Source organism: Stenella coeruleoalba, assembly GCF_951394435.1.
Source record: "Stenella coeruleoalba genome assembly, contig: scaffold_102, whole genome shotgun sequence".
Lineage (NCBI taxonomy): Eukaryota > Metazoa > Chordata > Mammalia > Artiodactyla > Delphinidae > Stenella > Stenella coeruleoalba.
The window spans coordinates 175,174-198,889 of record NW_027645966.1 but is presented as its reverse complement, the minus strand read 5'-3'; the positions used below and the strand labels follow the sequence as shown (position 1 = coordinate 198,889).

Sequence of the window (23,716 nt, the reverse complement as noted above, 5' to 3'; positions counted from 1 at the left end):
CCATCCCAAAGTTTGGAACGGCTCTGTTTACAAGAACCTCGTTTACAGTACAAGTTCAACATCGCAGAAAGTGAAAAATGGATAAAGAAGTTGTGGTATTTACTTACAAAGCAATATCACTCAGCAATGAAATCTGTGTCATCAGGCCCTTAGCAGCACAATGAGTGGATTCAGGTATGATGATTCTAACTGAACTAAGTCACACAGAAAAAGAAACATCATAAGATATCAGTAATACACGGAATGTAAACTTGGCTACACAGGAACTGAATTACAGAACAGAACAGGGTCTCAAATTTAGAAAACCAACTTATGCTTGCTTAAGGGGAAAGGTGAGTTGGGGTGCTGCATAAAACCAGAGATTGAAATGAGCACAGATAAAGTTCCTTAAGTCAAATATGGAATAGACAAGAGCTACTCCTTGCTCAACGAAATGGACTCAACACCCCATATTAAACGCCTAAGAATGTACCTGACTAGTAAGTATCGTAAAACCTATGGATTGCTATGTGTCCAATAGAGAATCAAGCAAGTGTACAGGGGCATAAACGCAGCAGTGATAGGATTGGAGAGGTTCGGTGAGCAACTGAAGACCCTTTGAAGTCATATTGCATGGTACCCATTACACGGGTCTCAACTCTCCAGGTTTAAGGTATTCTTCCTTCAGCTTAAACATGCATGTGGAACCCAAGTATGATCAACCATGTGAACGGGAGACGTGTTCAAATATGTCTCAGTTTTCCTCCCCTGGTACTCGGGTGCAACATTCCAGACGCTTTACTAACACTCTCCCCACTTGGAGAGTCAGTGCCTTTAACCTCCTGTTTGGCCCAGTTTGCAATTTCTGCGGAAGATGAACAGGAATAGCGAGAACCAATGAGAGGCTAGCTGGAGGTGTCTGGACGGGCAAATTTAACTCTCATTTCCCACCAGGAAGAGGAATTAACCAAAGGCTCAGCATGCCGGGCCGGAACCAGATTAGGGCCTGAAGCCATCCTGCGGTGTTGCGGCCAGGTCACAAGAAAGCGAGTTGAAGAAAGGAGCTCAGGGGCACTGTAATTCACAAACCTGCAGAGTTATAAATGACAGCTATCGTCCAAAAATAGACTGAAGTAAGGCTGCCAAGAGGACTTGAAAGCGGGGCAGAATTGCAGGAAACCGATTTCAGGAGGTAGACTGGAATTGCATTGAAAGCATAGGAAAAGAGGCAGAACGTCCACAATGATGCACTTGGCCAAAAAGGGCGTATGCGTTTTTTCCTGAATATATTCAGGAAAAAACGCATACGCCCTTTTTGGCCAACCAAGCAAGCTTGCAAAGGAAATCTGCACTACAATGAAGTCTCACTTCCCCCCGGTCAAAAGGGCCATCTGAAAAAAGTGTAAAATCCAGAAAGGCAGGACAGGCCATGGAGAACTGGGAGCCTTGTTATGCTGATGGGCGGGATGTAAATTGCCAACAACCACTCGGGAGAAGTGTATGGTGTTTCCTGAAACATCTAAAAAACAAAGCAACAGAACCTAGGGCACTTCCACTTATGGTCCTATAGCTTAGGGAAATTAAAATCAAAAAGACACAGCCACCCCAAAGTTTGGAACGGCTCTGTTTACAAGAACCTCGTTTACAGTACAAGTTCAACATCGCAGAAAGTGAAAAATGGATAAAGAAGTTGTGGTATTTACTTACAAAGCAATATCACTCAGCAATGAAATCTGTGTCATCAGGCCCTTAGCAGCACAATGAGTGGATTCAGGTATGATGATTCTAACTGAACTAAGTCACACAGAAAAAGAAACATCATAAGATATCAGTAATACACGGAATGTAAACTTGGCTACACAGGAACTGAATTACAGAACAGAACAGGGTCTCAAATTTAGAAAACCAACTTATGCTTGCTTAAGGGGAAAGGTGAGTTGGGGTGCTGCATAAAACCAGAGATTGAAATGAGCACAGATAAAGTTCCTTAAGTCAAATATGGAATAGACAAGAGCTACTCCTTGCTCAACGAAATGGACTCAACACCCCATATTAAACGCCTAAGAATGTACCTGACTAGTAAGTATCGTAAAACCTATGGATTGCTATGTGTCCAAAAGAGAATCAAGCAAGTGTACAGGGGCATAAACGCAGCAGTGATAGGATTGGAGAGGTTCGGTGAGCAACTGAAGACCCTTTGAAGTCATATTGCATGGTACCCATTACACGGGTCTCAACTCTCCAGGTTTAAGGTATTCTTCCTTCAGCTAAAACATGCATGTGGAACCCAAGTATGATCAACCATGTGAACGGGAGACGTGTTCAAATATGTCTCAGTTTTCCTCCCCTGGTACTCGGGTGCAACATTCCAGACGCTTTACTAACACTCTCCCCACTTGGAGAGTCAGTGCCTTTAACCTCCTGTTTGGCCCAGTTTGCAATTTCTGCGGAAGATGAACAGGAATAGCGAGAACCAATGAGAGGCTAGCTGGAGGTGTCTGGACGGGCAAATTTAACTCTCATTTCCCACCAGGAAGAGGAAATAACCAAAGGCTCAGCGTGCCGTACCGGAACCAGATTAGGGCCTGAAGCCATCCTGCGGTGTTGCGGCCAGGTCACAAGAAAGCGAGTTGAAGAAAGGAGCTCAGGGGCACTGTAATTCACAAACCTGCAGAGTTATAAATGACAGCTATCGTCCAAAAATAGACTGAAGTAAGGCTGCCAAGAGGACTTGAAAGCGGGGCAGAATTGCAGGAAACCGATTTCAGGAGGTAGACTGGAATTGCATTGAAAGCATAGGAAAAGAGGCAGAACGTCCACAATGATGCACTTGGCCAAAAAGGGCGTATGCGTTTTTTCCTGAATATATTCAGGAAAAAACGCATACGCCCTTTTTGGCCAACCAAGCAAGCTTGCAAAGGAAATCTGCACTACAATGAAGTCTCACTTCCCCCCGGTCAAAAGGGCCATCTGAAAAAAGTGTAAAATCCAGAAAGGCAGGACAGGCCATGGAGAACTGGGAGCCTTGTTATGCTGAAGGGCGGGATGTAAATTGCCAACAACCACTCGGGAGAAGTGTATGGTGTTTCCTGAAACATCTAAAAAACAAAGCAACAGAACCTAGGGCACTTCCACTTATGGTCCTATAGCTTAGGGAAATTAAAATCAAAAAGACACAGCCACCCCAAAGTTTGGAACGGCTCTGTTTACAAGAACCTCGTTTACAGTACAAGTTCAACATCGCAGAAAGTGAAAAATGGATAAAGAAGTTGTTGTATTTACTTACAAAGCAACATCACTCATCAATGAAATCTGTGTCATCAGGCCCTTAGCAGCACAATGAGTGGATTCAGGTATGATGATTCTAACTGAAATAAGTCACACAGAAAAAGAAACATCATAAGATATCAGTAATACACGGAATGTAAACTTGGCTACACAGGAACTGAATTACAGAACAGAACAGGGTCTCAAATTTAGAAAACCAACTTATGCTTGCTTAAGGGGAAAGGTGAGTTGGGGTGCTGCATAAAACCAGAGATTGAAATGAGCACAGATAAACTTCTTAAGTCAAATATGGAATAGACAAGAGCTACTCCTTGCTCAACGAAATGGACTCAACACCCCATATTAAACGCCTAAGAATGTACCTGACTAGTAAGTATCTTAAAACCTATGGATTGCTATGTCTCCGAAAGAGAATCAAGTATGTGTACAGGGGCATAAACGCAGCAGTGATAGGATTGGAGAGGTTCGGTGAGCAAATGAAGACCCTTTGAAGTCATATTGCATGGTACCCATTACACGGGTCTTAACTCTCCAGGTTTAAGGTATTCTTCCTTCAGCTAAAACATGCATGTGGAACCCAAGTATGATCAACCATGTGAATGGGAGACGTGTTCAAATATGTCTCAGTTTTCCTTCCCTGGTACTCGGGTGCAACATTCCAGACGCTTTACTAACACTCTCCCGACTTGGAGAGTCAGTCCCTTTACCCTCCTGTTTGGCCCAGTTTGCAATTTCTGCGGAAGATGAACAGGAATAGCGAGAACCAATGAGAGACTAGCTGGAGGTGTCTGAACGGGCAAATTTAACTCTCATTTCCCACCAGGAAGAGGAATTAACCAAAGGCTCAGCATGCCGGGCTGGAACCAGATTAGGGCCTGAAGCCATCCTGCGGTGTTGCGGCCAGGTCACAAGAAAGCGAGTTGAAGAAAGGAGCTCAGGGGCACTGTAATTCACAAACCTGCAGAGTTATAAATGACAGCTATCGTCCAAAAATAGACTGAAGTAAGGCTGCCAAGAGGACTTGAAAGCGGGACAGAATTGCAGGAAACCGATTTCAGGAGGTAGACTGGAATTGCATTGAAAGCATAGGAAAAGAGGCAGAACGTCCACAATGATGCACTTGGCCAAAAAGGGCGTATGCGTTTTTTCCTGAATATATTCAGGAAAAAACGCATACGCCCTTTTTGGCCAACCAAGTAAACTTGCAAAGGAAATCTGCACTACAATGAAGTCTCACTTCCCCCCGGTCAAAAGGGCCATCTGAAAAAAGTGTAAAATCCAGAAAGGCAGGACAGGCCATGGAGAACTGGGAGCCTTGTTATGCTGATGGGCGGGATGTAAATTGCCAACAACCACTCGGGAGAAATGTATGGTGTTTCCTGAAACATCTAAAAAACAAAGCAACAGAGCCTAGGGCACTTCCACTTATGGTCCTATAGCTTAGCGAAATTAAAATCAAAAAGACACAGCCATCCCAAAGTTTGGAACGGCTCTGTTTACAAGAACCTCGTTTACAGTACAAGTTCAACATCGCAGAAAGTGAAAAATGGATAAAGAAGTTGTGGTATTTACTTACAAAGCAATATCACTCAGCAATGAAATCTGTGTCATCAGGCCCTTAGCAGCACAATGAGTGGATTCAGGTATGATGATTCTAACTGAAATAAGTCACACAGAAAAAGAAACATCATAAGATATCAGTAATACACGGAATGGAAACTTGGCTACACAGGAACTGAATTACAGAACAGAACAGGGTCTCAAATTTAGAAAACCAACTTATGCTTGCTTAAGGGGAAAGGTGAGTTGGGGTGCTGCATAAAACCAGAGATTGAAATGAGCACAGATAAAGTTCCTTAAGTCAAATATGGAATAGACAAGAGCTACTCCTTGCTCAACGAAATGGACTCAACACCCCATATTAAACGCCTAAGAATGTACCTGACTAGTAAGTATCGTAAAACCTATGGATTGCTATGTGTCCAAAAGAGAATCAAGCAAGTGTACAGGGGCATAAACGCAGCAGTGATAGGATTGGAGAGGTTCGGTGAGCAACTGAAGACCCTTTGAAGTCATATTGCATGGTACCCATTACACGGGTCTCAACTCTCCAGGTTTAAGGTATTCTTCCTTCAGCTAAAACATGCATGTGGAACCCAAGTATGATCAACCATGTGAACGGGAGACGTGTTCAAATATGTCTCAGTTTTCCTCCCCTGGTACTCGGGTGCAACATTCCAGACGCTTTACTAACACTCTCCCCACTTGGAGAGTCAGTGCCTTTAACCTCCTGTTTGGCCCAGTTTGCAATTTCTGCGGAAGATGAACAGGAATAGCGAGAACCAATGAGAGGCTAGCTGGAGGTGTCTGGACGGGCAAATTTAACTCTCATTTCCCACCAGGAAGAGGAAATAACCAAAGGCTCAGCGTGCCGTACCGGAACCAGATTAGGGCCTGAAGCCATCCTGCGGTGTTGCGGCCAGGTCACAAGAAAGCGAGTTGAAGAAAGGAGCTCAGGGGCACTGTAATTCACAAACCTGCAGAGTTATAAATGACAGCTATCGTCCAAAAATAGACTGAAGTAAGGCTGCCAAGAGGACTTGAAAGCGGGGCAGAATTGCAGGAAACCGATTTCAGGAGGTAGACTGGAATTGCATTGAAAGCATAGGAAAAGAGGCAGAACGTCCACAATGATGCACTTGGCCAAAAAGGGCGTATGCGTTTTTTCCTGAATATATTCAGGAAAAAACGCATACGCCCTTTTTGGCCAACCAAGCAAGCTTGCAAAGGAAATCTGCACTACAATGAAGTCTCACTTCCCCCCGGTCAAAAGGGCCATCTGAAAAAAGTGTAAAATCCAGAAAGGCAGGACAGGCCATGGAGAACTGGGAGCCTTGTTATGCTGAAGGGCGGGATGTAAATTGCCAACAACCACTCGGGAGAAGTGTATGGTGTTTCCTGAAACATCTAAAAAACAAAGCAACAGAACCTAGGGCACTTCCACTTATGGTCCTATAGCTTAGGGAAATTAAAATCAAAAAGACACAGCCACCCCAAAGTTTGGAACGGCTCTGTTTACAAGAACCTCGTTTACAGTACAAGTTCAACATCGCAGAAAGTGAAAAATGGATAAAGAAGTTGTTGTATTTACTTACAAAGCAACATCACTCATCAATGAAATCTGTGTCATCAGGCCCTTAGCAGCACAATGAGTGGATTCAGGTATGATGATTCTAACTGAAATAAGTCACACAGAAAAAGAAACATCATAAGATATCAGTAATACACGGAATGTAAACTTGGCTACACAGGAACTGAATTACAGAACAGAACAGGGTCTCAAATTTAGAAAACCAACTTATGCTTGCTTAAGGGGAAAGGTGAGTTGGGGTGCTGCATAAAACCAGAGATTGAAATGAGCACAGATAAACTTCTTAAGTCAAATATGGAATAGACAAGAGCTACTCCTTGCTCAACGAAATGGACTCAACACCCCATATTAAACGCCTAAGAATGTACCTGACTAGTAAGTATCTTAAAACCTATGGATTGCTATGTCTCCGAAAGAGAATCAAGTATGTGTACAGGGGCATAAACGCAGCAGTGATAGGATTGGAGAGGTTCGGTGAGCAAATGAAGACCCTTTGAAGTCATATTGCATGGTACCCATTACACGGGTCTTAACTCTCCAGGTTTAAGGTATTCTTCCTTCAGCTAAAACATGCATGTGGAACCCAAGTATGATCAACCATGTGAATGGGAGACGTGTTCAAATATGTCTCAGTTTTCCTCCCCTGGTACTCGGGTGCAACATTCCAGACGCTTTACTAACACTCTCCCGACTTGGAGAGTCAGTCCCTTTACCCTCCTGTTTGGCCCAGTTTGCAATTTCTGCGGAAGATGAACAGGAATAGCGAGAACCAATGAGAGACTAGCTGGAGGTGTCTGAACGGGCAAATTTAACTCTCATTTCCCACCAGGAAGAGGAATTAACCAAAGGCTCAGCATGCCGGGCTGGAACCAGATTAGGGCCTGAAGCCATCCTGCGGTGTTGCGGCCAGGTCACAAGAAAGCGAGTTGAAGAAAGGAGCTCAGGGGCACTGTAATTCACAAACCTGCAGAGTTATAAATGACAGCTATCGTCCAAAAATAGACTGAAGTAAGGCTGCCAAGAGGACTTGAAAGCGGGGCAGAATTGCAGGAAACCGATTTCAGGAGGTAGACTGGAATTGCATTGAAAGCATAGGAAAAGAGGCAGAACGTCCACAATGATGCACTTGGCCAAAAAGGGCGTATGCGTTTTTTCCTGAATATATTCAGGAAAAAACGCATACGCCCTTTTTGGCCAACCAAGTAAACTTGCAAAGGAAATCTGCACTACAATGAAGTCTCACTTCCCCCCGGTCAAAAGGGCCATCTGAAAAAAGTGTAAAATCCAGAAAGGCAGGACAGGCCATGGAGAACTGGGAGCCTTGTTATGCTGATGGGCGGGATGTAAATTGCCAACAACCACTCGGGAGAAATGTATGGTGTTTCCTGAAACATCTAAAAAACAAAGCAACAGAGCCTAGGGCACTTCCACTTATGGTCCTATAGCTTAGCGAAATTAAAATCAAAAAGACACAGCCACCCCAAAGTTTGGAACGGCTCTGTTTACAAGAACCTCGTTTACAGTACAAGTTCAACATCGCAGAAAGTGAAAAATGGATAAAGAAGTTGTGGTATTTACTTACAAAGCAATATCACTCAGCAATGAAATCTGTGTCATCAGGCCCTTAGCAGCACAATGAGTGGATTCAGGTATGATGATTCTAACTGAAATAAGTCACACAGAAAAAGAAACATCATAAGATATCAGTAATACACGGAATGTAAACTTGGCTACACAGGAACTGAATTACAGAACAGAACAGGGTCTCAAATTTAGAAAACCAACTTATGCTTGCTTAAGGGGAAAGGTGAGTTGGGGTGCTGCATAAAACCAGAGATTGAAATGAGCACAGATAAAGTTCCTTAAGTCAAATATGGAATAGACAAGAGCTACTCCTTGCTCAACGAAATGGACTCAACACCGCATATTAAACGCCTAAGAATGTACCTGACTAGTAAGTATCTTAAAACCTATGGATTGCTATGTCTCCGAAAGAGAATCAAGCATGTGTACAGGGGCAAAAACGCAGCAGTGATAGGATTGGAGAGGTTCGGTGAGCAAATGAAGACCCTTTGAAGTCATATTGCATGGTACCCATTACACGGGTCTCAACTCTCCAGGTTTAAGGTATTCTTCCTTCAGCTAAAACATGCATGTGGAACCCAAGTATGATCAACCATGTGAACGGGAGACGTGTTCAAATATGTCTCAGTTTTCCTCCCCTGGTACTCGGGTGCAACATTCCAGACGCTTTACTAACACTCTCCCCACTTGGAGAGTCAGCGCCTTTAACCTCCTGTTTGGCACAGTTTGCAATTTCTGCGGAAGATGAACAGGAATAGCGAGAACCAATGAGAGGCTAGCTGGAGGTGTCTGGACGGGCAAATTTAACTCTCATTTCCCAACAGGAAGAGGAAATAACCAAAGGCTCAGCGTGCCGTACCGGAACCAGATTAGGGCCTGAAGCCATCCTGCGGTGTTGCGGCCAGCTCAAAAGAAAGCGAGTTGAAGAAAGGAGCTCAGGGGCACTGTAATTCACAAACCTGCAGAGTTATAAATGACAGCTATCGTCCAAAAATAGACTGAAGTAAGGCTGCCAAGAGGACTTGAAAGCGGGGCAGAATTGCAGGAAACCGATTTCAGGAGGTAGACTGGAATTGCATTGAAAGCATAGGAAAAGAGGCAGAACGTCCACAATGATGCACTTGGCCAAAAAGGGCGTATGCGTTTTTTCCTGAATATATTCAGGAAAAAACGCATACACCCTTTTTGGCCAACCAAGCAAGCTTGCAAAGGAAATCTGCACTACAATGAAGTCTCACTTCCCCCCGGTCAAAAGGGCCATCTGAAAAAAGTGTAAAATCCAGAAAGGCAGGACAGGCCATGGAGAACTGGGAGCCTTGTTATGCTGATGGGCGGGATGTAAATTGCCAACAACCACTCGGGAGAAATGTATGGTGTTTCCTGAAACATCTAAAAAACAAAGCAACAGAGCCTAGGGCACTTCCACTTATGGTCCTTAAGCTTAGGGAAATTAAAATCAAAAAGACACAGCCACCCCAAAGTTTGGAACGGCTCTGTTTACAAGAACCTCGTTTACAGTACAAGTTCAACATCGCAGAAAGTGAAAAATGGATAAAGAACGTGTGGTACTTACGTACAATGCAGTATCACTCAGCAATGAAATCTATGTCATCAGGCCCGTAGCAGCATAATGAGTAGACTCAGGTACGATGATTCTAACTGAAATAAGTCACACAGAAAAAGAAACATCATAAGATATCACTAATACACGGAATGTAAACTTGGCTACACAGGAACTGAATTCCAAAACAGAACAGGTTCTCAAATTTAGAAAACCAACTTATGCTTGCTTAAGGGGAAAGGTGAGTTGGGGTGCTGCATAAAACCAGAGATTGAAATGAGCACAGATAAAGTTCCTTAAGCCAAATATGGAATAGACAAGAGCTACTCCTTGCTCAACGAAATGGACTCAACACCCCATATTAAACGCCTAAGAATGTACCTGACTAGTAAGTATCTTAAAACCTATGGATTGCTATGTCTCCGAAAGAGAATCAAGCATGTGTACAGGGGCATAAACGCAGCAGTGATAGGATTGGAGAGGTTCGGTGAGCAAATGAAGACCCTTTGAAGTCATATTGCATGGTACCCATTCCACGGGTTTCAACTACCCAGGTTTAAGGTATTCTTCCTTCAGCTAAAACATGCATGTGGAACCTAGAGTATGATCAACCATGTGATCAGGAGACGTGTTCAAACATGTCTCAGTTTTTCTCCCCTGGTACTCGGGTGCAACATTCCAGACGCTTTACTAACACTCTCCCCACTTGGAGAGTCAGTCCCTTTAACCTCCTGTTTGGCCCAGTTTGCAATTTCTGCGGAAGATGAACAGGAATAGCGAGAACCAATGAGAGGCTAGCTGGAGGTGTCTGGACGGGCAAATTTAACTCTCATTTCCCACCAGGAAGAGGAATTAACCAAAGGCTCAGCATGCCGGGCCGGAACCAGATTAGGGCCTGAAGCCATCCTGCGGTGTTGCGGCCAGCTCACAAGAAAGCGAGTTGAAGAAAGGAGCTCAGGGGCACTGTAATTCACAAACCTGCAGAGTTATAAATGACAGCTATCGTCCAAAAATAGACTGAAGTAAGGCTGCCAAGAGGACTTGAAAGCGGGGCAGAATTGCAGGAAACCGATTTCAGGAGGTAGACTGGAATTGCATTGAAAGCATAGGAAAAGAGGCAGAACGTCCACAATGATGCACTTGGCCAAAAAGGGCGTATGCGTTTTTTCCTGAATATATTCAGGAAAAAACGCATACACACTTTTTGGCCAACCAAGCAAGCTTGCAAAGGAAATCTGCACTACAATGAAGTCTCACTTCCCCCCGGTCAAAAGGGCCATCTGAAAAAAGTGTAAAATCCAGAAAGGCAGGACAGGCCATGGAGAACTGGGAGCCTTGTTATGCTGATGGGCGGGATGTAAATTGCCAACAGACACTCGGGAGAAGAGTATGGTGTTTCCTGAAACATCTAAAAAACAAAGCAACAGAACCTAGGGCACTTCCACTTATGGTCCTATAGCTTAGGGAAATTAAAATCAAAAAGACACAACCACCCCAAAGTTTGGAATGGCTCTGTTTACAAGAACCTCGTTTACAGTACAAGTTCAACATTGCAGAAAGTGAAAAATGGATAAAGAAGTTGTGGTATTTACTTACAAAGCAATATCACTCAGCAATGAAATCTATGTCATCAGGCCCGTAGCAGCATAGAGTGGATTCAGGTTCGATGATTCTTACTAAAATAAGTCACTCAGAAAAAGAAACATCATAAGATATCACTAATACACAGAATGTAAACTTGGCTACACAGGAACTGAATTCCAAAACAGAACAGGGTCTCAAATTTAGAAAAGCAACTTATGCTTGCTTAAGGGGAAAGGTGAGTTGGGGTGCTGCATAAAACCAGAGATTGAAATGAGCACAGATAAAGTTCCTTAAGCCAAATATGGAATAGACAAGAGCTACTCCTTGCTTAACGAAATGGACTCAACACCCCATATTAAACGCCTAAGAATGTACCTGACTAGTAAGTATCCTAAAACCTATGGATTGCTATGACTCCAAAAGAGAATAAAGCGTGTGTACAGGGGTGTAAATGCAGCAGTGATAGGATTGGAGAGGTTTGGTGAGCAAATGAAGACCCTTTGAAGTCATATTGCATGGTACCCATTCCACCGGTTTCAACTACCCATGTTTAAGGTATTCTTCCTTCAGCTAAAACATGCATGTGGAACCTAGAATATGATCAACCATGTGATCAGGAGATGTGTTCAAATATGTCTCAGTTTTCGTACCCTGGTACTCGGGTGCAACATTCCAGACGCTTTACTAACACTCTCCCCACTTGGAGAGTCAGCGCCTTTAACCTCCTGTTTGGCCCAGTTTGCAATTTCTGCGGAAGATGAACAGGAATAGCGAGAACCAATGAGAGACTAGCTGGAGGTGTCTGGACGGGCAAATTTAACTCTCATTTCCCACCAGGAAGAGGAATTAACCAAAGGCTCAGCGTGCCATGCTGGAACCAGATGAGGGCCTGAAGCCATCCCGCAGTGTTGCGGCAAGGTCACAAGAAAGCGAGTTGAAGAAAGGAGCTCAGGGGCACTGTAATTCACAAACGTGCAGAGTTATAAATGACAGCTATCGTCCAAAAATAGACTGAAGTAAGGCTGCCAAGAGGACTTGAAAGTGGGGCAGAATTGCAGGAAACCGATTTAAGGAGGTAGACTGGAATTGCATTGAAAGCATAGGAAAAGAGGCAGAACGTCCACAATGATGCACTTGGCCAAAAAGGGCGTATGCGTTTTTTCCTGAATATATTCAGGAAAAAACGCATACGCCCTTTTTGGCCAACCAAGCAAGCTTGCAAAGGAAATCTGCACTACAATGAAGTCTCACTTCCCCCCGGTCAAAAGGGCCATCTGAAAAAAGTGTAAAATCCAGAAAGGCAGGACAGGCCATGGAGAACTGGGAGCCTTGTTATGCTGATGGGCGGGATGTAAATTGCCAACAACCACTCGGGAGAAGTGTATGGTGTTTCCTGAAACATCTAAAAAACAAAGCAACAGAACCTAGGGCACTTCCACTTATGGTCCTATAGCTTAGGGAAATTAAAATCAAAAAGACACAGCCACCCCAAAGTTTGGAACGGCTCTGTTTACAAGAACCTCGTTTACAGTACAAGTTCAACATCACAGAAAGTGAAAAATGGATAAAGAAGTTGTGGTATTTACTTACAAAGCAATATCACTCAGCAATGAAATCTATGTCATCAGGCCCTTAGCAGCACAATGAGTGGATTCAGGTATGATGATTCTAACTGAAATAAGTCACACAGAAAAAGAAACATCAGAAGATATCAGTAATACACGGAATGGAAACTTGGCTACACAGGAACTGAATTACAGAACAGAACAGGGTCTCAAATTTAGAAAACCAACTTATGCTTGCTTAAGGGGAAAGGTGAGTTGGGGTGCTGCATAAAACCAGAGATTGAAATGAGCACAGATAAAGTTCCTTAAGCCAAATATGGAATAGACAAGAGCTACTCCTTGCTCAACGAAATGGACTCAACACCGCATATTAAAGGCCTAAGAATGTACCTGACTAGTAAGTATCTTAAAACCGATGGATTGCTATGTCTCCGAAAGAGAATCAAGCATGTGTACAGGGGCATAAACGCAGCAGTGATAGGATTGGAGAGGTTCGGTGAGCAAATGAAGACCCTTTGAAGTCATATTGCATGGTACCCATTCCACGGGTTTCAACTACCCAGGTTTAAGGTATTCTTCCTTCAGCTAAAACATGCATGTGGAACCTAGAGTATGATCAACCATGTGATCGGGAGACGTGTTCAAATATGTCTCAGATTTCATACCCTGGTACTCGGGTGCAACATTTCAGACGCTTTACTAACACTCTCCCCACTTGGAGAGTCAGCGCCTTTAACCTCCTGTTTGGCCCAGTTTGCAATTTCTGCGGAAGATGAACAGGAATAGCGAGAACCAATGAGAGACTAGCTGGAGGTGTCTGGACGGGCAAATTTAACTCTCATTTCCCACCAGGAAGAGGAATTAACCAAAGGCTCAGCGTGCCATGCCGGAACCAGATGAGGGCCTGAAGCCATCCCGCAGTGTTGCGGCAAGGTCACAAGAAAGCGAGTTGAAGAAAGGAGCTCAGGGGCACTGTAATTCACAAACCTGCAGAGTTATAAATGACAGCTATCGTCCAAAAATAGACTGAAGTAAGGCTGCCAAGAGGACTTGAAAGTGGGGCAGAATTGCAGGAAACCGATTTCAGGAGGTAGACTGGAACTGCATTGAAAGCATAGGAAAAGAGGCAGAACGTCCACAATGATGCACTTGGCCAAAAAGGGCGTATGCGTTTTTTCCTGAATATATTCAGGAAAAAACGCATACGCCCTTTTTGGCCAACCAAGCAAGCTTGCAAAGGAAATCTGCACTACAATGAAGTCTCACTTCCCCCCGGTCAAAAGGGCCATCTGAAAAAAGTGTAAAATCCAGAAAGGCAGGACAGGCCATGGAGAACTGGGAGCCTTGTTATGCTGATGGGCGGGATGTAAATTGCCAACAGACACTCGGGAGAAGTGTATGGTGTTTCCTGAAACATCTATAAAACAAAGCAACAGAGCCTAGGGCACTTCCACTTATGGTCCTATAGCTTAGGGAAATTAAAATCAAAAAGACACAGCCACCCCAAAGTGTGGGACGCCTCTGTTTACAAGAACCTCGTTTACAGTACAAGTTCAACATCGCAGAAACTGAAAAATGGATAAAGAAGTTGTGGTATTTTCTTACAAAGCAATATCACTCAGCAATGAAATCTATGTCATCAGGCCCTTAGCAGCACAATGAGTGGATTCAGGTATGATGATTCTAACTGAAATAAGTCACACAGAAAAAGAAACATCATAAGATATCAGTAATACACGGAATGTAAACTTGGCTACACAGGAACTGAATTACAGAACAGAACAGGTTCTCAAATTTAAAAAACCAACTTATGCTTGCGTAAGGGTAAAGGTGAGTTGGGGTGCTGCATAAAACCAGAGATTGAAATGAGCACAGATAAAGTTCCTTAAGCCAAATATGGAATAGACAAGAGCTACTCCTTGCTCAACGAAATGGACTCAACACCGCATATTAAACGCCTAAGAATGTACCTGACTAGTAAGTATCTTAAAACCTATGGATTGCTATGTCTCCAAAAGAGAATCAAGCATGTGTACAGGGGCATAAACGCAGCAGTGATAGGATTGGAGAGGTTCGGTGAGCAAATGAAGACCCTTTGAAGTCATATTGCATGGTACCCATTCCACGGGTCTCAACTCTCCAGGTTTAAGGTATTCTTCCTTCAGCTAAAACATGCATGTGGAACCCAAGTATGATCAACCATGTGAACGGGAGACGTGTTCAAATATGTCTCAGTTTTCCTCCCCTGGTACTCGGGTGCAACATTCCAGATGCTTTACTAACATTCTTCCCACTTAGAGAGTCAGCGCCTTTAATCTCCTGTTTGGCACAGTTTGCAATTTCTGCGGAAGATGAACAGGAATAGCGAGAACCAATGAGAGGCTAGCTGGAGGTGTCTGGACGGGCAAATTTAACTCTCATTTCCAACCAGGAAGAGGAAATAACCAAAGGCTCAGCGTGCCGATCCGGAACCAGATTAGGGCCTGAAGCCATCCTGCAGTGTTGCGGCCAGGTCACAAGAAAGCGAGTTGAAGAAAGGAGCTCAGGGGCACTGTAATTCACAAACCTGCAGAGTTATAAATGACAGCTATCGTCCAAAAATATACTGAAGTAAGGCTGCCAAGAGGACTTGAAAGCGGGGCAGAATTGCAGGAAACCGATTTCAAGAGGTAGACTGGAATTGCATTGAAAGCATAGGAAAAGAGGCAGAACGTCCACAATGATGCACTTGGCCAAAAAGGGCGTATGCGTTTTTTCCTGAATATATTCAGGAAAAAACGCATACGCCCTTTTTGGCCAACCAAGCAAGCTTGCAAAGGAAATCTGCACTACAATGAAGTCTCACTTCCCCCCGGTCAAAAGGGCCATCTGAAAAAAGTGTAAAATCCAGAAAGGCAGGACAGGCCATGGAGAACTGGGAGCCTTGTTATGCTGATGGGCGGGATGTAAATTGCCAACAGACACTCGGGAGAAGTGTATGGTGTTTCCTGAAACATCTATAAAACAAAGCAACAGAGCCTAGGGCACTTCCACTTATGGTCCTATAGCTTAGGGAAATTAAAATCAAAAAGACACAGCCACCCCAAAGTTTGGGACGCCTCTGTTTACAAGAACCTCGTTTACAGTACAAGTTCAACATCGCAGAAAGTGAAAAATGGATAAAGAAGTTGTGGTATTTACTTACAAAGCAATATCACTCAGCAATGAAATCTATGTCATCAGGCCCTTAGCATCACAATGAGTGGATTCAGGTATGATTATTCTAACTGAAATAAGTCACACAGAAAAAGAAACATCATAAGATATCAGTAATACACGGAATGTAAACTTGGCTACACAGGAACTGAATTACAGAACAGAACAGGGTCTCAAATTTAGAAAACCAACTTATGCTTGCTTAAGGGTAAAGGTGAGTTGGGGTGCTGCATAAAACCAGAGATTGAAATGAGCACAGATAAAGTTCCTTAAGCCAAATATGGAATAGACAAGAGCTACTCCTTGCTCAACGAAATGGACTCAACACCGCATATTAAACGCCTAAGAATGTACCTGACTAGTAAGTATCTTAAAACCTATGGATTGCTATGTCTCCGAAAGAGAATCAAGCATGTCTACAGGGGCATAAACGCAGCAGTGATAGGATTGGAGAGGTTCGGTGAGCAAATGAAGACCCTTTGAAGTCATATTGCATGGTACCCATTCCACGGGTTTCAACTACCAAGGTTTAAGGTACTCTTCCTTCAGCTAAAACATGCATGTGGAACCTAGAGTATGATCAACCATGTGATCGGGAGACGTGTTCAAATATGTCTCAGTTTTCGTACCCTGGTACTCGGGTGCAACATGCCAGACGCTTTACTAACACTCTCCCGACTTGGAGAGTCAGTCCCTTTAACCTCCTGCTTGGCCCAGTTTGCAATTTCTGCGGAAGATGAACAGGAATAGTGAGAACCAATGAGAGACTAGCTGGAGATGTCTGAACGGGCAAAATTAACTCTCATTTCCCACCAGGAAGAGGAATTAACCAAAGGCTCAGCGTGCCATGCCGGAACCACATTAGGGCCTGAAGCCATCCTGCGGTGTTGCGGCCAGGTCACAAGAAAGCGAGTTGAAGAAAGGAGCTGAGGGGCACTGTAACTCACAAACCTGCAGAGTTATAAATGACAGCTATCGTCCAAAAATATACTGAAGTAAGGCTGCCAAGAGGACTTGAAAGCGGGGCAGAATTGCAGGAAACCGATTTCAGGAGGTAGACTGGAATTGCATTGAAAGCATAGGAAAAGAGGCAGAATGTCCACAATGATGCACTTGGCCAAAAAGGGCGTATACGTTTTTTCCTGAATATATTCAGGAAAAACCCATACGCACTTTTTGGCCAACCAAGCAAACTTGCAAAGGAAATCTGCACTACAATGAAGTCTCACTTCCCCCCGGTCAAAAGGGCCATCTGAAAAAAGTGTAAAATCCAGAAAGGCAGGACAGGCCATGGAGAACTGGGAGCCTTGTTATGCTGATGGGCGGGATGTAAATTGCCAACAACCACTCGGGAGAAGTGTATGGTGTTTCCTGAAACATCTAAAAAACAAAGCAACAGAGCCTAGGGCAGTTCCACTGATGGTCCTATAGCTTAGGGAAATTAAAATCAAAAAGACACAGCCACCCCAAAGTTTGTAACGGCTCTGTTTACAAGAACCTCGTTTACAGTACAAGTTCAACATCACAGAAAGTGAAAAAAGGATAAAAAAGTTGTGGTATTTACTTACAAAGCAATATCACTCAGCAATGAAATCTGTGTCATCAGGCCCTTAGCAGCACAATGAGTGGATTCAGGTATGATGATTCTAACTGAAATATGTCACACAGAAAAAGAAACATCATAAGATATCAGTAATACACGGAATGGAAACTTGGCTACACAGGAACTGAATTACAGAACAGAACAGGGTCTCAAATTTAGAAAACCAACTTATGCTTGCTTAAGGGGAAAGGTGAGTTGGGGTGCTGCATAAAACCAGAGATTGAAATGAGCACAGATAAAGTTCCTTAAGCCAAATATGGAATAGACAAGAGCTACTCCTTGCTCAACGAAATGGACTCAACACCGCATATTAAACGCCTAAGAATGTACCTGATTAGTAAGTATCTTAAAACCTATGGATTGCTATGTCTCCGAAAGAGAATCAAGCATGTGTACAGGGGCATAAATGCAGCAGTGATAGGATTGGAGAGGTTCGGTGAGCAAATGAAGACCCTTTGAAGTCATATTGCATGGTACCCATTAAACGGGTTTCAACTACCCAGGTTTAAGGTATTCTTCCTTCAGCTAAAACATGCATGTGGAACACAGAGTATGATGAACCATGTGAACGGGAGACGTGTTCAAATATGTCTCAGTTTTCCCCCCCTGGTACTCGGGTGCAACATTCCAGACGCTTTACTAACACTCTCGCGACCTGGAGAGTCAGTCCCTTTCACCTCTTGTTTGGCCCAGTTTGCAATTTCTGCGGAAGATGAACAGGAATAGCGAGAACCAATGAGAGGTTAGCTCGAGGTGTCTGGACGGGCAAATTTAACTCTCATTTCCCACCAGGAAGAGGAATTAACCAAAGGCTCAGCGTGCCGTGCCGGAACCAGATTAGGGCCTGAAGCCATCCTGCGGTGTTGCGGCCAGCTCAAAATAAAGCGAGTTGAAGAAAGGAGCTCAGGGGCACTGTAATTCACAAACCTGCAGAGTTATAAATGACAGCTATCGTCCAAAAATAGACTGAAGTAAGGCTGCCAAGAGGACTTGAAAGCGGGGCAGAATTGCAGGAAACCGATTTCAGGAGGTAGACTGGAATTGCATTGAAAGCATAGGAAAAGAGGCAGAACGTCCACAATGATGCACTTGGCCAAAAAGGGCGTATGCGTTTTTTCCTGAATATATTCAGGAAAAAACGCATACGCCCTTTTTGGCCAACCAAGCAAGCTTGCAAAGGAAATCTGCACTACAATGAAGTCTCACTTCCCCCCGGTCAAAAGGGCCATCTGAAAAAAGTGTAAAATCCAGAAAGGCAGGACAGGCCATGGAGAACTGGGAGCCTTGTTATGCTGATGGGCGGGATGTAAATTGCCAACAGACACTCGGGAGAAGTGTATGGTGTTTCCTGAAACATCTAAAAAACAAAGCAACAGAGCCTAGGGCACTGCCACTTATGGTCCTATAGCTTAGGGAAATTAAAATTAAAAAAACACAGCCACCCCAAAGTTTGGAACGGCTCTGTTTACAAGAACCTCGTTTACAGTACAAGTTCAACATCGCAGAAAGTGAAAAATGGAGAAAGAAGTTGTGGTATTTACTTACAAAGCAATATCACTCAGCAATGAAATCTGTGTCATCAGGCCCTTAGCAGCACAATGAGTGGATTCAGGTATGATGATTCTAACTGAAATAAGTCACACAGAAAAAGAAACATCATAAGATATCAGTAATACAGGGAATGTAAACTTGGTTACACAGGAACTGAATTACAGAACAGAACAGGGTCTCAAATTTAGAAAACCAACTTATGCTTGCTTAAGGGGAAAGGTGAGTTGGGGTGCTGCATAAAACCAGAGATTGAAATGAGCACAGATAAAGTTCCTTAAGCCAAATATGGAATAGACAAGAGCAACTCCTTGCTCAACGAAATGGACTGAACACCGCATATTAAACGCCTAAGAATGTACCTGACTAGTAAGTATCTTAAAACCTGTGGATTGCTATGTCTCCGAGAGAGAATCAAGCATGTGTACAGGGGCATAAACGCAGCAGTGATAGGATTGGAGACGTTCGGTGAGCAAATGAAGACCCTTTGAAGTCATATTGCATGGTACCCATTAAACGGGTTTCAACTACCCAGGTTTAAGGTATTCTTCCTTCAGCTAAAACATTCATGTGGAACACAGAGTATGATGAACCATGTGAACGGGAGACGTGTTCAAATATGTCTCAGTTTTCCTCCCCTGGTACTCGGGTGCAACATTCCAGACGCTTTACTAACACTCTCGCGACCTGGAGAGTCAGTCCCTTTCACCTCTTGTTTGGCCCAGTTTGCAATTTCTGAGGAAGATGAACAGGAATAGCGAGAACCAATGAGAGGTTAGCTCGAGGTGTCTGGACGGGCAAATTTAACTCTCATTTCCCACCAGGAAGAGGAATTAACCAAAGGCTCAGCGTGCCGTGCCGGAACCAGATTAGGGCCTGAAGCCATCCTGTGGTGTTGCGGCCAGCTCAAAATAAAGCGAGTTGAAGAAAGGAGCTCAGGGGCACTGTAATTCACAAACCTGCAGAGTTATAAATGACAGCTATCGTCCAAAAATAGACTGAAGTAAGGCTGCCAAGAGGACTTGAAAGCGGGGCAGAATTGCAGGAAACCGATTTCAGGAGGTAGACTGGAATTGCATTGAAAGCATAGGAAAAGAGGCAGAACGTCCACAATGAAGCACTTGGCCAAAAAGGGCATATGCGTTTTTTCCTGAATGTATTCAGGAAAAAACGCATACGCCCTTTTTGGCCAACCAAGCAAGCTTGCAAAGGAAATCTGCACTACAATGAAGTCTCACTTCCCCCCGGTCAAAAGGGCCATCTGAAAAAAGTGTAAAATCCAGAAAGGCAGGACAGGCCATGGAGAACTGGGAGCCTTGTTATGCTGATGGGCGGGATGTAAATTGCCAACAACCACTCGGGAGAAGTGTATGGTGTTTCCTGAAACATCTATAAAACAAAGCAACAGAGCCTAGGGCACTTCCACTTATGGTCCTATAGCTTAGGGAATTTAAAATCAAAAAGACACAGCCACCCCAAAATTTCGAACGGCTCTGTTTACAAGAACCTCGTTTACAGTACAAGTTCAACATCGCAGAAAGTGAAAAATGGAGAAAGAAGTTGTGGTATTTACTTACAAAGCAATATCACTCAGCAATGAAATCTGTGTCATCAGGCCCTTAGCAGCACAATGAGTGGATTCAGGTATGATGATTCTAACTGAAATAAGTCACACAGAAAAAGAAACATCATAAGATATCAGTAATACACGGAATGTAAACTTGGCTACACAGGAACTGAATTACAGAACAGAACAGGGTCTCAAATTTAGAAAACCAACTTATGCTTGCTTAAGGGGAAAGGTGAGTTGGGGTGCTGCATAAAACCAGAGATTGAAATGAGCATAGATAAAGTTCCTTAAGCCAAATATGGAATAGACAAGAGCTACTCCTTGCTCAACGAAATGGACTCAACACCGCATATTAAACGCCTAAGAATGTACCTGACTAGTAAGTATCTTAAAACCTATGAATTGCTATGTCTCCGAAAGAGAATCAAGCATGTGTACAGGGGCATAAACGCAGCAGTGATAGGATTGGAGAGGTTCGGTGAGCAAATGAAGACCCTTTGAAGTCATATTGCATGGTACCCATTCCACGGGTTTCAACTACCCAGGTTTAAGGTATTCTTCCTTCAGCTAAAACATGCATGTGGAACCTAGAGTATGATCAACCATGTGATCGGGAGACGTGTTCAAATATGTCTCAGTTTTCGTACCCTGGTACTCGGGTGCAACATTCCAGACGCTTTACTAACACTCTCCCGACTTGGAGAGTCAGTCCCTTTAACCTCCTGTTTGGCCCAGTTTGCAGTTTCTGCGGAAGATGAACAGGAATAGCGAGAACCAATGGAGACTAGCTGGAGGTGTCTGGACGGGCAAATTTAACTCTCATTTCCCACCAGGAAGAGGAAATAACCAAAGGCTCAGCGTGCCGTACCGGAACCAGATTAGGGCCTGAAGCCATCCTGCGGTGTTGCGGCCAGCTCACAAGAAAACGAGTTGAAGAAAGGAGCTCAGGGGCACTGTAATTCACAAACCTGCAGAGTTATAAATGACAGCTATCGTCCAAAAATAGACTGAAGTAAGGCTGCCAAGAGGACTTGAAAGCGGGGCAGAATTGCAGGAAACCGATTTCAGGAGGTAGACTGGAATTGCATTGAAAGCATAGGAAAAGAGGCAGAACGTCCACAATGATGCACTTGGCCAAAAAGGGCGTATGCGTTTTTTCCTGAATATATTCAGGAAAAAACGCATACGCCCTTTTTGGCCAACCAAGCAAGCTTGCAAAGGAAATCTGCACTACAATGAAGTCTCACTTCCCCCCGGTCAAAAGGGCCATCTGAAAAAAGTGTAAAATCCAGAAAGGCAACAGGCCATGGAGAACTGGGAGCCTTGTTATGCTGATGGGCGGGATGTAAATTGCCAATAGACACTTGGGAGAGGTGTATGGTGTTTCCTGAAACATCTAAAAAACGAAGCAGCAGAGCCTAGGGCACTTCCACTTATGGTCCTATAGCTTAGGGAAATTAAAATTAAAAAGACACAGCCACCCCAAAGTTTGGGACGCCTCTGTTTACAAGAACCTCATTTACAGTTAAAGTTCAACATCGCAGAAAGTGAAAAATGGATAAAGAAGTTGTGGTATTTACTTACAAAGCAATATCACTCAGCAATGAAATCTGTGTCATCAGGCCCTTAGCAGCACAATGAGTGGATTCAGGTATGATGATTCTAACTGAAATAAGTCACACAGAAAAAGAAACATCATAAGATATCACTAATACACGGAATGGAAACTTGGCTACACAGGAACTGCATTCCAAAACAGAACAGGGTCTCAAATTTAGAAAACCAACTTATGCTTGCTTAAGGGGAAAGGTGAGTTGGGGTGCTGCATAAAACCAGAGATTGAAATGAGCACAGATAAAGTTCCTTAAGCCAAATATGGAATAGACAAGAGCTACTCCTTGCTCAACGAAATGGACTCAACACCGCATATTAAACGCCTAAGAATGTACCTGACTAGTAAGTATCTTAAAACCTATGGATTGCTATGTCTCCAAAAGAGAATCAAGCATGTGTACAGGGGCATAAACGCAGCAGTGATAGGATTGGAGAGGTTCGGTGAGCAAATGAAGACCCTTTGAAGTCATATTGCATGGTACCCATTCCACAGGGTTTCAACTACCCAGGTTTAAGGTATTCTTCCTTCAGTTGAAACATGCATGTGGAACCTAGAGTATGATCAACCATGTGATCGGGAGACGTGTTCAAATATGTCTCAGTTTTCCTCCCCTGGTACTCGGGTGCAACATTCCAGACGCTTTACTAACACTCTCCCCACTTGGAGAGTCAGCGCCTTTAACCTCCTGTTTGGCCCAGTTTGCAATTTCTGCGGAAGATGAACAGGAATAGCGAGAACCAATGAGAGACTAGCTGGAGGTGTCTGGACAGGCAAATTTAACTCTCATTTCCCACCAGGAAGAGGAATTAACCAAAGGCTCAGCGTGCCGTGCCAGAACCAGATTAGGGCCTGAAGCCATCCTGCGGTGTTGCGGCCAGGTCACAAGAAAGCGAGTTGAAGAAAGGAGCTCAGGGGCACTGTAATTCAGAAACCTGCAGAGTTATAAATGACAGCTATTGTCCAAAAATAGACTGAAGTAAGGCTGCCAAGAGGACTTGAAAGCGGGGCAGAATTGCAGGAAACCGATTTCAGGAGGTAGACTGAAATTGCATTGAAAGCATAGGAAAAGAGGCAGAACGTCCACAATGATGCACTTGGCCAAAAAGGGCGTATGCGTTTTTTCCTGAATATATTCAGGAAAAAACGCATACGCACTTTTTGGCCAACCAAGCAAGCTTGCAAAGGAAATCTGCACTACAATGAAGTCTCACTTCCCCCCAGTCAAAAGGGCCATCTGAAAAAAGTGTAAAATCCAGAAAGGCAGGACAGGCCATGGAGAACTGGGAGCCTTGTTATGCTGATGGGCGGGACGTAAATTGCCAACAGACACTCAGGAGAAGTGTATGGTGTTTCCTGAAACATCTAAAAAACAAAGCAACGGAGCCTAGGGCACTTCCACTTATGGTCCTATAGTTTAGGGAAATTAAAATCAAAAAGACACAGCCATCCCAAAGTTTGGGACGTCTCTGTTTA

The 23,716-nt window shown here is 43.8% G+C and overlaps 1 long non-coding RNA gene across 11 annotated transcripts in view; it reads right to left on the bottom strand.

Annotated features, from left to right (window-relative positions):
- Nucleotides 1–23,716, bottom strand: part of LOC307181428 — a 914,212-nt gene that overhangs the window by 715,996 nt on the left and 174,500 nt on the right. The window contains exon 2 of one of the 11 annotated variants that reach the window (XR_013826752.1): nt 15,893–15,978. The exons of the other annotated variants lie outside the window; for them this stretch is intronic. This is a non-coding gene — a long non-coding RNA (uncharacterized lncRNA). The remainder of the gene's footprint in view (nt 1–15,892; nt 15,979–23,716) is intronic. 11 annotated transcript variants of the gene reach the window in all.